At 40.9% G+C, this 18,695-nt stretch overlaps 1 pseudogene; it reads right to left on the reverse strand.

The window, feature by feature from the left end:
• Nucleotides 1-15,647: 15,647 nt before the first annotated feature.
• Nucleotides 15,648-16,693, reverse strand: LOC111752045 (large ribosomal subunit protein uL6-like; annotated as a pseudogene).
• Nucleotides 16,694-18,695: the final 2,002 nt, after the last annotated feature.

An 18,695-nucleotide genomic window follows, 5' to 3' on the forward strand; every position in this document is an offset into this window, starting at 1 on the left:
GTGCTGTTGAGTTGATTTTCAACTCTTAGTGACTCCATGTGACGAAGTGCTGGGTAAGTTCAAACCCCCAACCTTTTGGCTAGCAGCAGAGCACCTAACTGTTGTGCCACCAGAGCTCATTAAGGCTCTTATCGGTTGTTGTTGTGTACCACTGAGTTGATTCTGAGTCATAGTGACCCTACATGACAATGCAGAACTGCCCAATACGGTTTCCTAGGCTGTACTAATCTTTACAGGAGCAAGTCTTTTCTCCTGAGAAGCTGCTGGTATGTTCAAGCCAAGGACCTTTTGGTTAGCAGCCAAGTGCTTAACCATTGTGCCACCAGGGCTCCTTATAAGGCTTTTGTTATTATGTAAAATAACATTGTTTATATATGTTCTTACCTGTTCAGTGTCTGTCTTTCCTCCAGTGTATACAAGCTTCATGATAGCAGGGACCTAGAACAATGCCTAGCATGGCACATACTAAGTGTTCAATAAATATTTGTTGAGTAAACAAATGAATTCTAGGTACTAGTGAGCAAGAGAGAAACAGTCCTTGCCCTCCTGAAGCTTACTCTCTAGTAGGGGAACTTACTACCTGTATGACATTGAGCAAGCTCATTCACATCTCTGACCCTCAGATTCCTAGTCTGTAAGTATACTAATAAAGGTATTCACTTGATGGAGTTATGAGAATAAGCTAACATATATAAGTCGCTCGTGTAAATGTTAATTGTTATTATTATCAAGTTGCATGTGTGCTGACAGTGGAGTTACTTAAGTGAAGACCCTGAGTGGAGGAGTATTGCTGGAACAAGGGAGCAAGACAGACTGTGGTGTTGTGGGAGGCAGGAAGGACAACCAGCTCTTGGAGGACTTGAAACACTTAGGACTTTATCCTGAGATCGGAGGATAGAGCTGAATATTGTAAGTAGGGCAGTACCTTGGTTCAAATTGTATTTTTTAAAGAATATCTCTGGCTGTACCCCGGATTTCCCGCGTCCATTCAACCAGCTCCTGTCCCTTTATGCCTTTTCATCTCGCCTATCAGTCTCATGTATCTACTTGAACTACGAAGCACGCACTTCACGAGTATCATTTTATGTCTTATAGTCCAGTTTAGTCTTTGTCTGAAGAGTCAGCTTTGGGAATGGTTTTAGTTCTGGGTTAACAGAGAGCCTGGGGGCCCTGTCTTCTGGGGTTCCTCCTCTCAGTCAGACCAGTAAGTCTGGTCTTTTACTAGAATTTGAGTTCTGTACCCCACTTTTCTCCTGCTCCATCAGGGACTCTCTGTTGTGTTCCCTGTCAGGGCAGTCATTGGTGGTAGCCAGGTACCATCTAGTTCTTCTGGTCTCAGGATGATGGCATCTCTGGCTTATGTGGCCCTTTTTGTCTCTTTGTGCAGCCAAGAATTTTGCAGTACAGTGGAATTGTAAAAGCTCTGGCTACTGGATTCATTTGTTTGTTCACTCATTCAACAAACTTTATGTGGTTCATACAGAGAGCCAGGCTCTGCTATGGGTGCTGTGGACAGAACCATGAGCTAAACAATCACAGAACAACTTGACCTTATTGAGGACAGCGATAAGAACCAAGTAAATAAATGACTGTGTGTGTAACTTGTGCAAAGTGCTTTTAATCAAGAGACTGTCTAGAGGTAAGAGCAGGTGAAACCCAGCCCATCCTCCCAGCAGGAGACCGAGTCTACCTACAAAAGCTCTATTTTCTATAAGCAACAATGGCCCTGACCCTCAGGAAGGAAGACCCTTCCTTGCCCACAGACAGGTCTTTGAGATCCTAGAGGGTTAGTCCAGGAAATAAGACAGGCTGCACAACTTTGGCAAGTGGTTGTCACATCTCTGAGCCTCCCCGATCTGCATGACAGGCTCGGTAAATCCTTTTTAGGAGAGGGGCCAACTGACACAAAAAGGATTGTATCAGAATACTATGAAAAATTATACTCCAACAAATTTGAAAACCTAGAGGAAATGGACAAAGTCCTAGAAACACATTACCTACCCAAACTAACACAAACCAAGATAGAAAATCTAAACAGATCCATTAACAAAAGAAGAAATTGAAGAGGTTATTAAAAAAAAAAAAAAAAAACCTACCAAAAAAAAAGCCCTGGCTTGGATGGGTTCATTGGAGAATTCTATCAAACATTCGGTAAGAGTTGACACCAGTACTACTGAAACTATTCCAGAACATAGAAAAGGAAGGGATACTTCGGAATTCATTTTATGAAGCCAAAGCCAGGCAAAGACACCACTAAAAAAGAAATTTATAGACCAATATCCCTCACGAACATTGAGACAAAAATTCTCAACAAAATTCTAGCCAATAGAATCCAAGAGCACACAAAAAATAATACATCATGACCAAGTGGGATTCATACCACATATGCAAGGATGGTTCAACATCAGAAAATCAATCACTATAATCCACCACATAAATAAAACGAAGGAAAAGAATCACATGATCACCTCAATCAATGCAGAAAAGGCATTTGATAGAGTCCAACACCTATTCCTAATGAAAACTCTCACCAAAAAAGGAATAGAAGGGAAATTCTTCAACATGATTAAGGGCATACACACATAAACAGCCAACATTATTCTCAATGGAGACTGAAAGCATTCCCCCTAAGAATGGGAACCAGACAAGGAAGCCCTTTATCACCACTCTTATTCAACGTTGAATTGGAAGTCCTAACTAGAGCTGTAAGACAAGAAAGGGAAATAAAGGGCATCCAAGTTGGTAAGGAAGAAGTAAAACTATCCCTAGTCACAGATGACATGATCCTACAACAGAAAATCCCAAAGAATCCACAAGAAAGCTACTGGAACTAATAGAAGGATTCAGTAAAGTGGCAGGGTACAAGATTAACATACAAAAATCAGTTGGATTCCTTTACACTAACAAAGAGAACTCCAAAAACGGAATAACTTTTACGATAGCCCCCCAAAAGATAAAATACTTAGGAATAAACCTAGCTAGGGACATAAAAGACTTATATGAAGAAAACTACAAAATGTTACCGCAAGAAACCAAAAGAGACCTTCATAAATGGAAAAACATACCACGTTCATGGTCAGAAAGACTTAACATTGTGAAAATGTGAATACCACCCAAGGCAATCTATCTAAAAAAAAAAAAAAAAAAAAGCCTGTTGCCATTGAGTCGATTCTGACTCATAGCAACCCTATAGGACAGAGCAGAACTGCCCCATAGGGTTTCCAAAGAGTGCCTGGTGGATTCAAGCTGCTGGCCTTTTGGTTAGCAGCCATAGCTTTTAACCACTACACCACCAGTGTTTCTAAGCCATCTACTGATACAATGAAATCCTGATCCAGATTTCAACAACAATCTTTAATGAGATGGAAAAACTAATCACCATCTTTATATGGAAAGGCAACAGACACCAGATAAGTAAAACACTACTGGAAAAGAAGAGCAGTGTAGGAGACCTCACACACTACCAATCTCATGAACCTACTGTACAGCCACGGTAGTCAAAACAGCCTGGTACTGGCACAACAACAGACACATACATCAACAGAACAGAATTGAGAACCCAGAAATAAATCCATCTACCTATGAACACTTGATCTTTGACAAAGGGTTGAAGTCCGTTAATGGGAAAGAGATAGTCTCTTCAACAAATGGTGCTGGTAAAACTGGATATCCATTTGCAGAAAAATGAAACAGGATCCATACCTCACCCCATATAAAAAAAATAAGTCAAAATGGATGAAAGATCTAAATGTAAAGCCTAAAACTATAAAACTCATGAAAAAAAGCATAGGGACAATGCTAGGGGCCCTAGTTTATGGCATAAATAGAATATCAAGCATAACTAAAAATGCACAAACACCAGAAGATAAACTAGATAACTGGAACCTCCTAAAAATCAAATACTTAAGCTCATCAAAAGGCTTTTCCAAGAGAATGAAAAAAAAGAACCTACAGACTGGGAAAAAATCTTTGGCAATGATGTATCTGACAAAGGTTTAATGTCTAAAATATACAGAAAACTTCAACAACTCAACAATAAAAAGACAAGCAACCCAATCACAAAATGGGCAAAGGACATGAACAGACACCTCACCAAAGAAGACATTCAGGGGGCCGAAGAATACAAGAAAAGATGCTCGCAATCAGCAGCCATTAGAGAGATGCAAATTAAAACCACAATGAGATACCATCTCATCCCTGCAAGAATGGCACTGATCAAAAACTCAGAAAACAGTAAATGCTGGGGAGGTTATGGGGAGATTGTAACTCTTATACACTGCTGGTGGAAATGTAAAATGGTACAACCATTCTGGAAAATGATATGGCGCTTCCTTAAAAAGGTAGAAATATCATATGATCCAGCAATTCCACTCCTGGGAATATATCCTAGAGAAAAAAGAGCTGTCACACAAACAGACATTTGCACACCCACGTTCATTGCAACATTATTCACAGTAGCAAAAAAAGGAAACAACCTAAGTGCTTATCAATAGATGAATGGATAAACAAATTATGGTACATACACACAATGGAGTACTACAAAAGATTAAAGAACAATGATGAATCTGAGAAACATCTAACATGTATGAATCTGGTGGGCACTATGGTGAGAGAAATAAGTCAATCACAAAAGGACAAATAGTGTATGAGACCACTATTATAAAAACACAAGAGAAGATTTATACACAGAGACTGCAACCAATGTCATGAAACAATTTGTCTATAAATGTTTGAATGAGAAACTAATTTGCTCTGTAAACTTTCACCTAAAGCACAATAAAAAAGGAGAAGAAAAGGGGCTGAGTACTTGACCACCAGAGAGAAGATTTTCTTCCCTTATTGACCTTCGCATATTGAGAACTACAAAAAACACCAGGAGAACCTGCTTAACCTCTTGAAGGCTCTTACAGTTAGGTAAAAAATGCTAAGAATAAACCACCATTTATTGAGCACCTACTATGTGTCAGACATCACTTTCAGACCTCAACCTAGGATAAAAGATATGTGTGGCATGACCAAGGTCTGGGATATTAAAAGCTGGAACTGACCCAGAAAATTCATCATTTGTGAAGCTCAAAGGCATGAATGAAGGAATCCATAACTGGATTTCGTGTTCAGAGTCCCAGGCTGTACGCTGGCTGAAAAGAGGGATAAGACATTATTCCTTGCCTGGGATTGGTCACAATCTGGTGAAGATGTCTGACACCCAGATCAGTTATTACAACCCAAGGCTTATGGGGTTAGGTGCTACAGACTGGAGTCCTGGGTGCAAAGGGCGAGATTATTAGTACCAAGAGTAAGGGTCAGGGAAGACTACCTGGAGGAGGTGGCAATGGAACTGGACTTTTAAAATAAGCTAGTGCTTTGGAAGGTAGAAATGGAAGGGAGATAGGAAAGAAGGGGGTACATTCTACAGACAGAAGTCCACAGGTAGATGTGGGGTAAAGAATTTAATTTCACCCAAAGAATTTGTTCTTTGTCCTTAGTTTCTGAAAGATAACTTCTAAAGCCTTGGAATTTCCCCAGTGATTGAAGTATCTTTGACAAGGTCTCCAGACCCTATCTGAGGGCTTATGCTAATGAATACCTCTTGAGTTTGGGATGGCCAGTCCAGAAAGACACAACAAATGATATCAGCCAACCTCAGGGCAGGAAGGCTGATTCAATCGGTCATGATTATGTAACGAGGCCCCAGTAATGGCTCTGGAAATAAATGGAAGCTCCATGGGCTTCCTGGTTGGTGAAAAACATCAGCGCATGTGGGAGGATAGAACATCCCTTTTTGAGACACAGAAGCTCCTTGTTGGGAACCCTCTCAGATCCCGCCCTTTGTGTACCTTTTCTGCAATAACAAAGCTGTAATCATAAGTATAGCACTTTCCATAAGTTCCATGAGTTGTTCTAGCAAATTATCAAACCCGAAGGAGTAGTGGGTGCCAGCAGGTCAGAAGTGAAGAGGCTCTGGGGACCCCAGAGCTTAAGGCTGGTATCCTGAGGAGGGTAGAGGGAACTCCAAATTTTTAGCCAAAAGATTAGAAGTGATGGTATCTTGGGTACTGCAATCCTGTGGCTGGCATCTGAGGTCTTGGGCAGACTGGCAGTCTGGGGGGCTGTACCCTTTACCTTATGAGACCTGACCTAGCTCCAGGTGCTTAGGGTCAGGGAAGAAGCACAGTAGTATGTGCAATTGAATTGGAACTGAACTGAATTGAATAGGTTTGAATTACAAGGGATTTACTCAGTGGACAAGACACTTATTACATTGGGCAAGTCATTTCACACTCCTGGGCCTCAGTTTCCTCATCAATAGGATAAGAATTATATGAGATTATATATGCAAACTTTTACACAGTGCCAGACCCACAATAAGCATTTGATAGACAATGGATAATACTGTATTATTATGACATGACATTTTCAGGGGTACTGTGAGTGGCCCAGTGAGCCTAGAACTTGTGAGTGGCCCAATGAGCCTAGAACTTAGGTGTGTGTCTGTGTGTGTAGCAGGGAAGGAGCCTGCAATAACAAAACTGAGATCTTGTAGGAGTTCTTGACTGTTGTTCTACTGGTACCAGTTGTATCGAGTCAACTCCAACTCATGGTAACCTCATCTATGTCAGGGAAGAATAGAATTGTGCTTCAAAGAGTTTTCAGCAACTGATTTTTCAGAAGTAGATCACCAGGCCTCTCTTTCTAGTCTGTCTTAGTCTGGAGGCTCTACTGAAACCTGTTCAGCATCATAGCAACATGCAAGCCTCCACAAACAGGTGAGTGGTGGCTGCACAGGAGGTAGATTGGCCAGGAACCAAATCCAGATCTCCCGCATGGAAGGCAAGAATTCTACCGCTGAACCACCCAGGGATGGATGACCCAATAAGCGAGGTATGCATGGGCTCGCACGTGGTAAAACCCATGCGAAATTGTGCACTACAGATTAGGAAATTAGCACAAGCCTGTGAGTGCCTTGTTTACTGGCTAATCCGTCCCCGGACCACCAATGTCTATATATGTAATGTGTCAAAGAATTGTGAAGATTCAATAAAGCCGCATTTGTAAAGCCTTGGCTCTGCAAGAGTAGCTACCATGGAGTAGATACAGACCGTGCCCTCAAGTAGCTCACAGTCTAGTGGAAGTGTGAAAATGGCATGCTGGGCAGTGTCTGACCTCCTCTAACCTCACGAAGGGGAAGGAGGAGAATCAAGATCGACAGCCCAAGGCTGATTCCTATGAGGCAGAGATCAGACATGCCTCCTCCCACTCCCCTTTTTAACAATTCTGACACCAGCCATCCTTCCCACAGCATTCTCTGCGTCTCTGCTGTGTTTGAAAATTTGTTGTAATGGCCACACAGAACTCACAGACAATACTCACGATGGGGTTTATTAGGGAAGTATTTATTGGCTGATTTTTGGAAGCAGGTTACCAGGCCTTTCTTTCCAGTCTGTTTTAGTCTGGAAGCTCCACTGAAACCTGTTCAGCATCACAACAACACGCAAGCCTCCACAAGTCAGGTTCAGAAATACTCAGGAGACAATTCTTCAATGAGGACGGCCTCTTCTCAGCTGTGCTCGCAGGCACGCCTCACCCTGGCCCTCAGCCTCTGCCCTGCCCGGCAACTGTTATTGTTGTTGTTAGGTGCCTTCAAGTTGGTTCTGACTCATAGCAACCCTATATGCAAGAGAAAGAAACACTGCCCAGACCTGCACCATCCTCATAATCATTGTTATGCTTGAGCCCATTGTTGCAGTCACTGTGTCAATCCATCTTGTCGAGGGTCTTCCTCTTATTCACTGACCCTCTACTTTGCCAAGCATGATGACCTTCTCCAGGAACTGGTCCCTTCTAATCACAAGTCTAAAGTATATGGGATAGGAGGCGGAGCCAAGACGGCGGAATAGACAGACACGTCCGTCGAGCCCTCTTTACAACAAAGACCCGAAAAAACAAGTGAAACAAGTATATTTGTGACAAGCTGGGAGCCCTGAGCATCAAAGGCAAGCTTAGACAACGAACTGAGGGGCAGGGGGAGAAAGAGGCCGTTCAAAAGCGGACAGAAGTTACCAGACCTGAATCGCGGGGCGCCCTCAGGCACCATTCCCGGAGCAGCGGTGGTGGCAGCGGCAGTGGGCTGGTCCTAGTGTTTGGCCGCAGTTTCCTCAGGGAGAAGCAGCCAGCCACACAGCCCACTCACACCTCCAGAACCTGAGGAGAAAGGGGCTCCCCTGGCAAAAGCTAAGTACTTTGGTATATTTTACCACCACCACCCCCCCCCCACCCCCAAGCCGGCTTCAGCGGCTGAATCCCTGGGCCTGAGATAGACCCTGGAGAGCACCTGGAGCCGTCCTCCCGGCCTTGGGGAAGGAAAAAAAATTGCAACTGGGGGGAAAAGATAATTTGCTAGCTTTTTATTAACTGGGGGAGCTCAGGACAGAAGCGGCTCCTGTCCAGGCATAAACCATCTGTGGACTTTGAGCACCTTTTCCTTCTGCATGGACCTGCGTGGGCCTATTTCGGGAGAATAGGCCCTTGTTGGCAAACTCCAACCATTTCAGCTGTGCAGTGGAGAGGTGGGTGTTTGACGTTTGACATTGCTTTGCCTATTAAACAAGGTCCTCACCTACCCACATCAGGGACCTAAGGACTGGTGGCTCCACTTGGGTCGCCCAGCCACCCGCAACAGGGGTCCAGGGATAACTGTACCTCCCAGTCCTTACAACCAAAAACTTTGGGTGCCCATGGTTCCTCTGCAGAGCCCGCCCACCAGTATGCTCTAGGGAACAGAGATGCGTTTTCCTCAGAGACACTTGGGGGTCGGTTCTCCACCCCCTGCCTTGTTCAGAGCGTGACCCCTGCTGCAATCAGATATGGGTATTTACGCAAATCACCCCTGCCCCTCTAAGACTGTAGCATAGAGTCTGTACCACACACTTGATATCAGCTACCTGGAAACCTGAGCTGAATTCATACAAGAAAACTGAATGGACTCCTAGACTGACATACCTGATAACAGCTCTAGCCAGCTGGGGACAGGACACCAGAGCTCCAAAGGCAAAAATAATCAAGCTAGCTCACTCAAGCAACCCATAGGGGTATACTGAAACAAAACAAAGCAAGCAGCTACAACACAGTAAACAAGCATAAACTAATACAATAACTTATAGATGGCTCGGAGACAACAGTCAATATCAAGTCACATAAAGAAACAGGCCATGATCACCTCAACAGGCTCTCAGAGCAAAGAATCCAGGGATCTTTTAGATGAAAGTGCATTCCTGGAATTACCAGATGCAGAATACAAAAGTTTAATATACAGAACCCTTCAAGACATCAGGAAGGAAATGAGGCAATACGCAAAACAAGCCAAGGAACACACAGATAAAGCAACTGAAGAAATCAGAAAGATTATTCAGGAACATAATGAAAAGTTTAATAAGCTGGAAAAATCCATAGACAGACAGCAATCAGAAATTCAGAAGATTAACAATAAAATTACAGAATTAGATAACCCAATAGAAAGTCAGAGGAGCAGAATTGAGCAAGTAGAAGATAGAATTTCTGAACTCGAAGATGAATCACTTGGCACTAATATATTTGGAGAAAAATCAGATAAAAGAATTTAAAAAAATGAAGAAACCTTAAGAACCATGTGGGACTCTATTAAGAGAAATAACCTACGAGTGATTGGAGTACCAGAACAGGGAGGGATAACAGAAAATACAGAGAAAATTATTGAGGATTTGTTTGCAGAAAACTTCCCTGATATTGTGAAAGATGAGAGGATATCTATCCAAGATGTTCATTGAACACCACATAAGGTAGATCTTAAAAGAAAGTCACCAAGACATATTATAATCAAGCTTGCCAAAACCAAAGATAAAGAGACAATTATAAGAGCAGCGAGGGTTAAAAGTCACCTACAAGGGAGAGCCAATAAGAATAAGCTCAGACTACTCAGCAGAAACCATGCAGGCAAGAAGGTAATGGGTTGACATATTTAAAAAATCGAAGGAAAAAAATTGCCTGCCAAGAATCATATATCCATCAAAACTGCCTCTTAAATATGAAGGTGAAATTAATACATTTCCAGATAAACACAAGTTGAGGGAATTCATAAAAACCAAACCAAAACTACCAGAAATACTAAAGGGAGTTCTTTGGTTAGAAAATCAATAATATCAGGTATCAACCCAAGATTAGAACACTGGGCAGAGCAACCAGAAGTCAACCCAGACAGGGAAATCCAAAACAGACAAAAAACAAAAAAAGCAAGATTAAAAAAAAAAAAAAAAGCCCAACACAGGGTAACGGCGATGTTATTAGATAAAAGAAAACAACATTAGAATAATAAAGAGGGACTTAGAAATGTAATCATACACCTTCCATATGGAGAGGAAGATATGGCGATACAAAGAAATAAAAGTTAGTTATAAATTTAGAAAAATAGGAGTAAATAATAAGGTGACAAACTATCCTACTCATCAAAATAAGATACATGGGAAAAATACTGACTCAGCAGAAACAAAATCAACAATAACAAATATGAGGAAAGGACAATATATAAAGAAAATCTACTCAGCACATAAAATCAAGTGGGAAGAAGAAGCTGTCAACACACAAAAAAAGACATCAAAATGATAGCACTAAATTCATACCTATCCATAATTACCCTGAATGTAAATGGACTAAATGCACCAATAAAGAGACAGAGTGGCAGAATGGATTAAAAAACAACATCTGTCTATATGCTGCTCACAAGAGACATACATTAGACTTAGAGACACAAACAAACTAAAACTCAAAGGATGGAAAAAATATATCAAGCCAACAACAATCAAAAAAGAGCAGGAGTGGCAATATTAATTTCTGAAAAAATAGACTTTTAAAGTTAAATCCATCAGAAAGGATAAGGAAGGACACTATATAATGATAAAAGGGACAATACACCAAGAAGATATAACCATATTAAATATTTATGCATCCAATGACAGGGCTGCAAGATACATAAAACAAACTCCAACGGCATTGAAAAGTGAGATAGACAGCTCCACAATAATAGTAGGAGACTTCAACACACCACTTTCGGTGAAGGACAGGACATCCAGAAAGAAGCTCAATAAAGACACGGAAGATCTAAATGCCACAATCAACCAACTTGACCTCATAGACATATACAGAACACTCCACCCAACAGCAACCAAGTATACTTTCTTTTCTGGTGCATGTGGAACATTCTCTAGAATAGACCACATATTAGGTCATAAAGCAAGCCTTAGCAGAATCCAAAACATTGAAATATTTCAAAGCATCTTCTCTGACCGTAAGGCCATAAAAGTGGCAATCAGTAACAGGAAAAGCAGGGAAAAGAAATCAAACACTTGGAAACTGAACAATACCCTGCTCAAAAAAGACTGGATTATAGAAGACATTAAGGATCGAATAAAGAAATTCATGGAAACCAATGAGAACGAAAACACTTCGTATCAGAACCTTTGGGACACAGCAAAAGCGGTGCTCAGAGGCTAATTTATATCAATAAATGCACACATCCAAAAAGAAGAAAGGGCCAAAATCAAAGAACTATCCCTACAACTTGAACAAATAGAGAGCAAAAAAAGAAACCCACAGGTACCAGAAGAAAACAAATAATAAAAATTAGAGCTGAACTAAATGAAATAGAAAACAGAAAAACAACTGAAAGAATTAACAAGACCAAAAGCTGTTTTTTTGAAAAACTCGACAAAATTGATAAACCATTGGCCAAACTGACAAAAGAAAAACAGGAGAGGAAGCAAATAACCCGAATAAGAAATGAGATGGGCGACATTACGACAGAACCAATTGAAATTAAAAGAATCATATCAGATTACTATGAAAAACTATACTCAAACAAATTTGAAAACCTAGAAGAAATGGATGAATTTCTAGAAACACACTACCTACCTAAACTGAAACAAACAGAGGTAGAACAACTAAATAGACCCATAACATAAGAAGAGATTGAAAAGGTAATCAAAAAACTCCCAACAAAAAAAAAAAGCCCTGGTCCTGACGGCTTCACTTCAGAGTTCTTCCAAACTTTCAGAGAAAAGTTAACACTCCTACTACTAAAGGTATTTCAGAGCATAGAAAAAGATGGAATACTACCAAACTCATTCTACAAAGCCACCATATCCCTGATACCAAAACCAGGTAAAGACAACACAAGAAAAGAAAATTATAGACCTATATTGCTCATGAATGTAGATGCAAAAATCCTCAACAAAATTCTAGCCAATAGAATTCAACAACAGATCAAAAAAATAATTCACCATGACCAAGTGGGATTCATACCAGCTATGCAGGGATGGTTCAACATTAGAAAAACAATGAATGTAATCCACCACATAAATAAAACAAACGACAAGAATCACATGATTTTATCAATTGATGCAGAAAAGGCATTTGACAAAGTTCAACACTCACTCATGATAAAAACTCTCAGCAAAATAGGAATAGAAGGAAAATTTCTCAACATAATAAAGGGCATTTATACAAAGCCAATAGCCAACATCACCCTAAATGGAGAGAGCCTGAAAACATTCCCATTGAGATAGGGAACCAGACAAGGATGCCTTTTATCACCACTCTTATTCAACATTGTGCTGGAAGTCCTAGCCAGAGCAATTAGGCTAGATAAAGAAATAAAGGGCATCCAGATTGGCAAGGAAGAAGTAAAAGTATCTCTATTTGCAGATGACATGATCTTATACGTCTTACATACTTTGGACATGTTGTCAGGAGGGATCAGTCCTTGAAGATGGACATCATGGTTGGCAGAGTACAGGGTCAGCAGAAAAGAGGAAGACCCTCAATGAGGTGGATTGACACAGTGGCTAAAGCAATGAACTCAAGCATAACAACGATTATAAGGATGGCGCAGGACCGGGCAGTGTTTCGTTCTGTTGTGCATAGGGTCGCTATGAGTCAGAATCGACTTGACGCCACCTAATAACAACAACGATGATCTTATACACAGAAAACCCTAAGGAATCCTCCAGAAAACTACTGAAACTAATAGAAGAGTTCAGCAGAGTATCGGGATACAAGATAAACAAACAAAAATCAGTTGGATTCCTCTACACCAACAAAAAGAACATCGAAGAGGAAATCACCAAATCAATGCCATTTTCAGTAGCCCCCAAGAAGATAAAATACTTAGGAATAAATCTTACCAGAGATGTAAAAGACTTATACAAAGAAAACTACAGTACACTTCTGCAAGAAACCAAAAAAGACTTACGTAAGTGGAAGAACATACCTTGCTCATGGACAGGAAGACTTAACATTATAAAAATGTCTATTCTACCAAAAGCGATCTATACATTTAATGCAATTCCGATCCAAATCCCAAGGACATTCTTTAATGAGATGGAGAAACAAATCACCAATTTCATATGGAAGGGAAAGAGGCCCCGGATAAATAAGGCATTACTGAAAAAGAAGAACAAAGTGGGAGGCCTTACTTTAGCTGATTGTAGAACCTATTATACCGCCACAGTAGTCAAAACAGCCTGGTACTGGTACAACAACAGATACATGGACCAATGGAACAGAATTGAGAATCCAGACATAAATCCATCCACATATGAGCAGTTGATATTTGACAAAGGCCCCAAAATAGTTAAATGGGGGAAAAGACAGTCTTAACAAATGGTGCTGGCATAACTGGATATCCATCTGCAAAAAAATGGAACAAGACCCATGCCTCACTCCATGCACAAAAACTAACTCAAAATGGATCAAAGACCTAAACATAAAATCTAAAGCGATAAAGATCGTGGAAGAAAAAATAGAGACAACATTAGGAGTCCTAATACATGGCATAAACAGTATAAAAAACATTATAAAGAACGTAGAAGAAAAACTAGATAACTGGGAGCTCCTAAAAATCAAACACCTATGCTCATCCAAAGACTTCACCAAAAGAGTAAAAAGACTACCTATAAATTAAAAAAAAAAAAATTTTTTTTTTTTTTTTTTTTTACCTATAGACTGAGAAGAAGTTTTTAGCTATGACATTTCCGATCAGCACCTGATCTCTAAAATCTACATGATACTGCAAAAACTCAACTGCAAAAAAACAAATAACCCAGTTAAAAAATGGGCAAAAGATATGAATAGACACTTCACTAAAGAAGACATTCAGGTGGCTAACAGATATATGAGGAAATGTTCATGATCATTAGCCATTAGAGAAATACAAATCAAAACTACAATAAGATTTCATCTCACTCCAACAAGGCTGGCATTAATCCAAAAAACACAAAATAATAAATGTTGGAGAGGCTCTGGAGAGATTGGAACACTTCTACACTGCTGGTGGGAATGTCAAATGGTACAACCACTTTGGAAATTGATTTGGCGCTTCCTTAAAAAGTTAGAAATAGAACTACCATACGATTCAGCAATCCCACTCCTTGGAATATATCCTAGAGAAATAAGAGCCTTTACACGAACAGATATATGCACACCCATGTTTATTGCAGCACTGTTTACAATAGCAAAAACATGGAAGCAACCAAGGTGCCCATCAATGGATGAATGGATAAATAAATTATGGTATATTCACACAATGGAATACTACGCATCACTAAAGAACAGTGAGGAATCTGTGAAACATTTCATAACATGGAGGAACCTGGAAGGCATTATGCTGAGTGAAATTAGTCAGTTGCAAAAGGACAAATACTGTATAACACCACTATTATAAGAATATGAGAAATAGTTTAAACTGAGAAGAAAACATTCTTTTGTGGTTATGAGATGTGGGGGAGAGGGGCTTTCACTAATCAGATAGTAGATAAGAACAACTTCAGGTGAAGGGAAAGACAGTACACAATACAGGGGAGGTCAACACAATTGGACTAAACCAAAAGCAAAGAAGTTTCCTGAATAAACTGAATGCTTCGAAGGCCAGCATAGCAGGGGCAGGGGTCTGGGGACCATGGTTTCAGGGGACATCTAAGTCAATTGGCATAATAAAATCTATTAACAAAACACTCTGCATCCCACTTTGAAGAGTGGTGTCTGGGGTCTTAAACGTTAGCAAGCAGCCATCTAAGATGCACCGATTGTTCTCAACCCACCTGGATCAAAGGAGAATGAAGAACACCAAGGACACAAGCCAATTACGAGCCCAAGAGACAGAAAGGGCCACATGAACCAGCGACTACATCATCCTGAGACCAGAAGAACCAGATGGTGCCCAGCTACAACCGATGACTGCCCTGACAAGGAACACCACAGAGAACCCCTGAAGGAGCAGGAGAGCAGTGAGATGCAGACCCCAAATTCTTATAAGACCAGACTTAACGGTCTGAATGAGACTAAAAGGGCCATGGTAGTCATGGCCCCCAGACCTTCTGTTGGCCCAGGACATGAACCATTCCCCAAGCCAACTCTTCAGACACAGATTGGACTGGACAATGGGTTGCAGAGGGATGCTGGTGAGGAGTGAGCTTCTTGGATCAGGTGGACACTTGAGACTAGGTTGGCATCTCCTGCCTGGAGGGGAGATGAGAGGGTGGAGGGGGTTAGAAGCTGGAGAAAAGGACACAAAAAGAGAGAGTGGAGGGAGAAAGCAGGCTGTCTCATTAGGGGGAGAGTAATTGGGAGTGGGTAGCAAGGTGTATATGGGTTTTTGTGTGAGAGACTGACTTGATTTGTAAACTTTCACTTAAAGCACAATAAAAATTATTTAAAAAAAAAACACCTTTAAAGTATATGGGATGAAGTCTCGCTATCCTCTTCTAAGGAGCATTCTGGCTGTACTTTTTCAAGACAGATTTGTTCATTCTTTTGTCAGTCCATGGTATACTCAATATAATGAACTAAAGAAGCTAATTTGATACAAGTTCAATGTAATTTCCTTCAAGAATTAACTCTTCCTTCTGGACTCAAGATACTGAACAAGCAACACTTGGCTTCATCTGAAACCTACAGATGTATTTTTCACCCAAGAAGCTTCGGATTTCGACAAGAGACCCGCTCTCCTGAATAACAACGTTGATGGGGACATGAGCATACACAGACCTCATCTTGTAACAGAAGCCCAGTGTAACACCCTTGACCATGTTCTGTACATGACTACAGACAGTGTGAACTGTAGCCAGTTCCTTTCTATTTCCCCACCATCTGTCAACCCAAAGCCTCTTATTTTTCTTTCCAAGGAGACTGACTTCTACACTGATGTGATTGGAATCCCTCCACAAAATTCCTCTGGGGCCCTTCACAATAACTGTGCATCCCTTCAAAGCGATGTGGACATTTTCTGGAATGTCGACAGCCTGGTTATGGAGAATGATCTTCATTCCCGCAACAGATGTTGCAAAGCCTGCCTCTTCTTTTCTTGCTTTCCCAATCCACTTTTCATACATCAGCCAAGGTAGACTTTTAAAAACCCATTCATCTGCTTAAAAGCTTTCAGGGTTTTTCATTGCTCTTAATGAAAGGTCCAGATTTTGCTAAGGCTTACAAGGTCCTGCACAATCTTATGGAGGTCCATCTATCATGTTTCAGGCACACTGCCTTTCTTTCTGAACCCTTCCCATTTCAAGGCCTTTGCACTTGCTCTTCCCTCTGAAGGCTCTCCTCCCAGCTTTTCATGGCCTGGCTCATTTTCATTCTTTAGGTACCAACATAAATATCACCTCCCCTTAAAAGACTTTCATGACAAGCCTGTCTAAGGCAGCATTCCTACCACCTTACTCTACTAATGTCCTTCGTAGCTCATATCTTTCTCTGTCAACTCTAGTATATCTGTCTTACTAGAGTATAAACCACACCCAGTCAAGAGACAATGTCTGAGATGTTCACCATTGTGTCCCCACTGCCTAGCACAATGCCTGCCACAGAGTAGTTGCTCAATAAATTTTGGCTGAACAAATGAATAACTGTATAGGCTTGAGAGTCATCAGCATATAGGTGGTAAAAGAAGTCAACTGAGAGAAGGTCATCATTGAAATCCTGGGAATGCTCATACTGAAGGGCCATGAAGGGTCCGAGGAGTACTCAGAGGGAACATTGGCAGTGATGCAAGCTGGTTGGGATTTTGAATGGTAAATCCATCCAGGGAGGCAGTTTAAGGTGGCAGAAACTAGAAGCTACTCATTGCTGAGGGAGATGAGCCAGTAGAAGGGAGGAGATCGAAGATCCCAGAAAGGAACAAAGGTTGGGAGGAGGACTCCGGAAATTTGAGGCCGTACTTGGCTGATAACCTCAGTTTTCTGGGAGAATTAGAGGGGATGACAGTGCTGAGAATGTGGGGTACTGAGTTAGGTAAAGGAGGAATATCCAGGTCATACCTTTTTTGCCTTTCTGGAGTATTTGACACTGTTGACTGCTTCCTCTTTGAAATGTTTCCCTTCCTTGACTTCTGTGAGTTAACAAACAGAAATTTATTTTTTCACAGTTTAGGAGGCTAGAAGTCCAAATTCAGAGCCCCGGCTCTAGAGGAAGGCTTTCTCTTTGCGTTGGCTCTGGAGAAACGTCTGTGCCTTTTCAGCTTCTGCTTCCTGTTTCCTTGGAAATCTCCATGTGTACTGGCATCTGTTTTACCCTATCTCTCTTGGCCTGTTTCTGCTTTCCTGCTTGACTCTTTTATCCATTACTCATCTGTCAGTTTGTTGTGCTGGCTTGCGTGTTGCTGTGTTGCTGAAAGGTGTGCCACCGGTATTTCAAATACCAACAGGGTCACCCATGGTGGACAGGTTTCAGTGGAGCTTCCAGACTAAGGCGAACTAGGAAAAAGGACCAGGTAGTCTACTTATGAAAGAATTGGCCAGTGAGAACCTTATAAATAACAGCCTAACATTGTCTGATATAGTGCTAGAAAATGAGCTTCCCAGGTTGGAAGTCACTCAAAATAGACTGGGAAAGAGCTGCCTCCTCAAAGCAGAGTCAACCTTAATGACATGGGCGGAGCCAAGCTTTTGAGACCTTCATTTGCTGATGTGGCATGATTCAAAATGAGAAGAAACAACTGCAAACATCCATTAATAATTGAAATGTGGAGTGTATAAAATATGACTCAAGGAAAATCAGAAGCTGTCAGGAATGAAGGGAACACACAAAGATGGATATCCTAGGCATTAGTGAGCTGAAATAGATTGATACTGGCCATTTTGAATCAGACAGTCATGTAGTCTAGTGTGCCAGGAATGACAAATTGAAGAGGAATGGCATTGCATTCATCATCAAAAAGAACATTTCAAGATCTATCCTGAAGTACAACACTGTCAGTGATAGGATAATATTCATAAGCCTATGAGGAAGACCAGTTAATACAACTATTCAAATTTACACACCAACCACTAATGCCAAAGATGAAGAAACTGAAGATTTTCGCCAACTTCTGCAATCTGAAATTGATCAAACATGCAGTCAAGATGCATTGATAATTACTGGTAATTGGACTGCAAAAGTTGGAAATAAAAAAAAGGATCGGTAGTTGTAAAATATGACCTTGGTGTTAGAAACGATGCCAGCGATTGCATGATAGAATTTTGCAAGGCCAACAACTTCTTCAATGCAAATACCTTTTTTCACCAACATAAATGGCAACTATACACATGGACCTCACCAGATGGAATACACAGGAATCAAACTGGCTACATCTGTGCAAAGAGAAGATGAAGAACCTCATTATCACCAGCCAG

The sequence above is a fragment of the Loxodonta africana genome, chromosome 3 (genome assembly GCF_030014295.1).
Source record: "Loxodonta africana isolate mLoxAfr1 chromosome 3, mLoxAfr1.hap2, whole genome shotgun sequence".
NCBI lineage: Eukaryota > Metazoa > Chordata > Mammalia > Proboscidea > Elephantidae > Loxodonta > Loxodonta africana.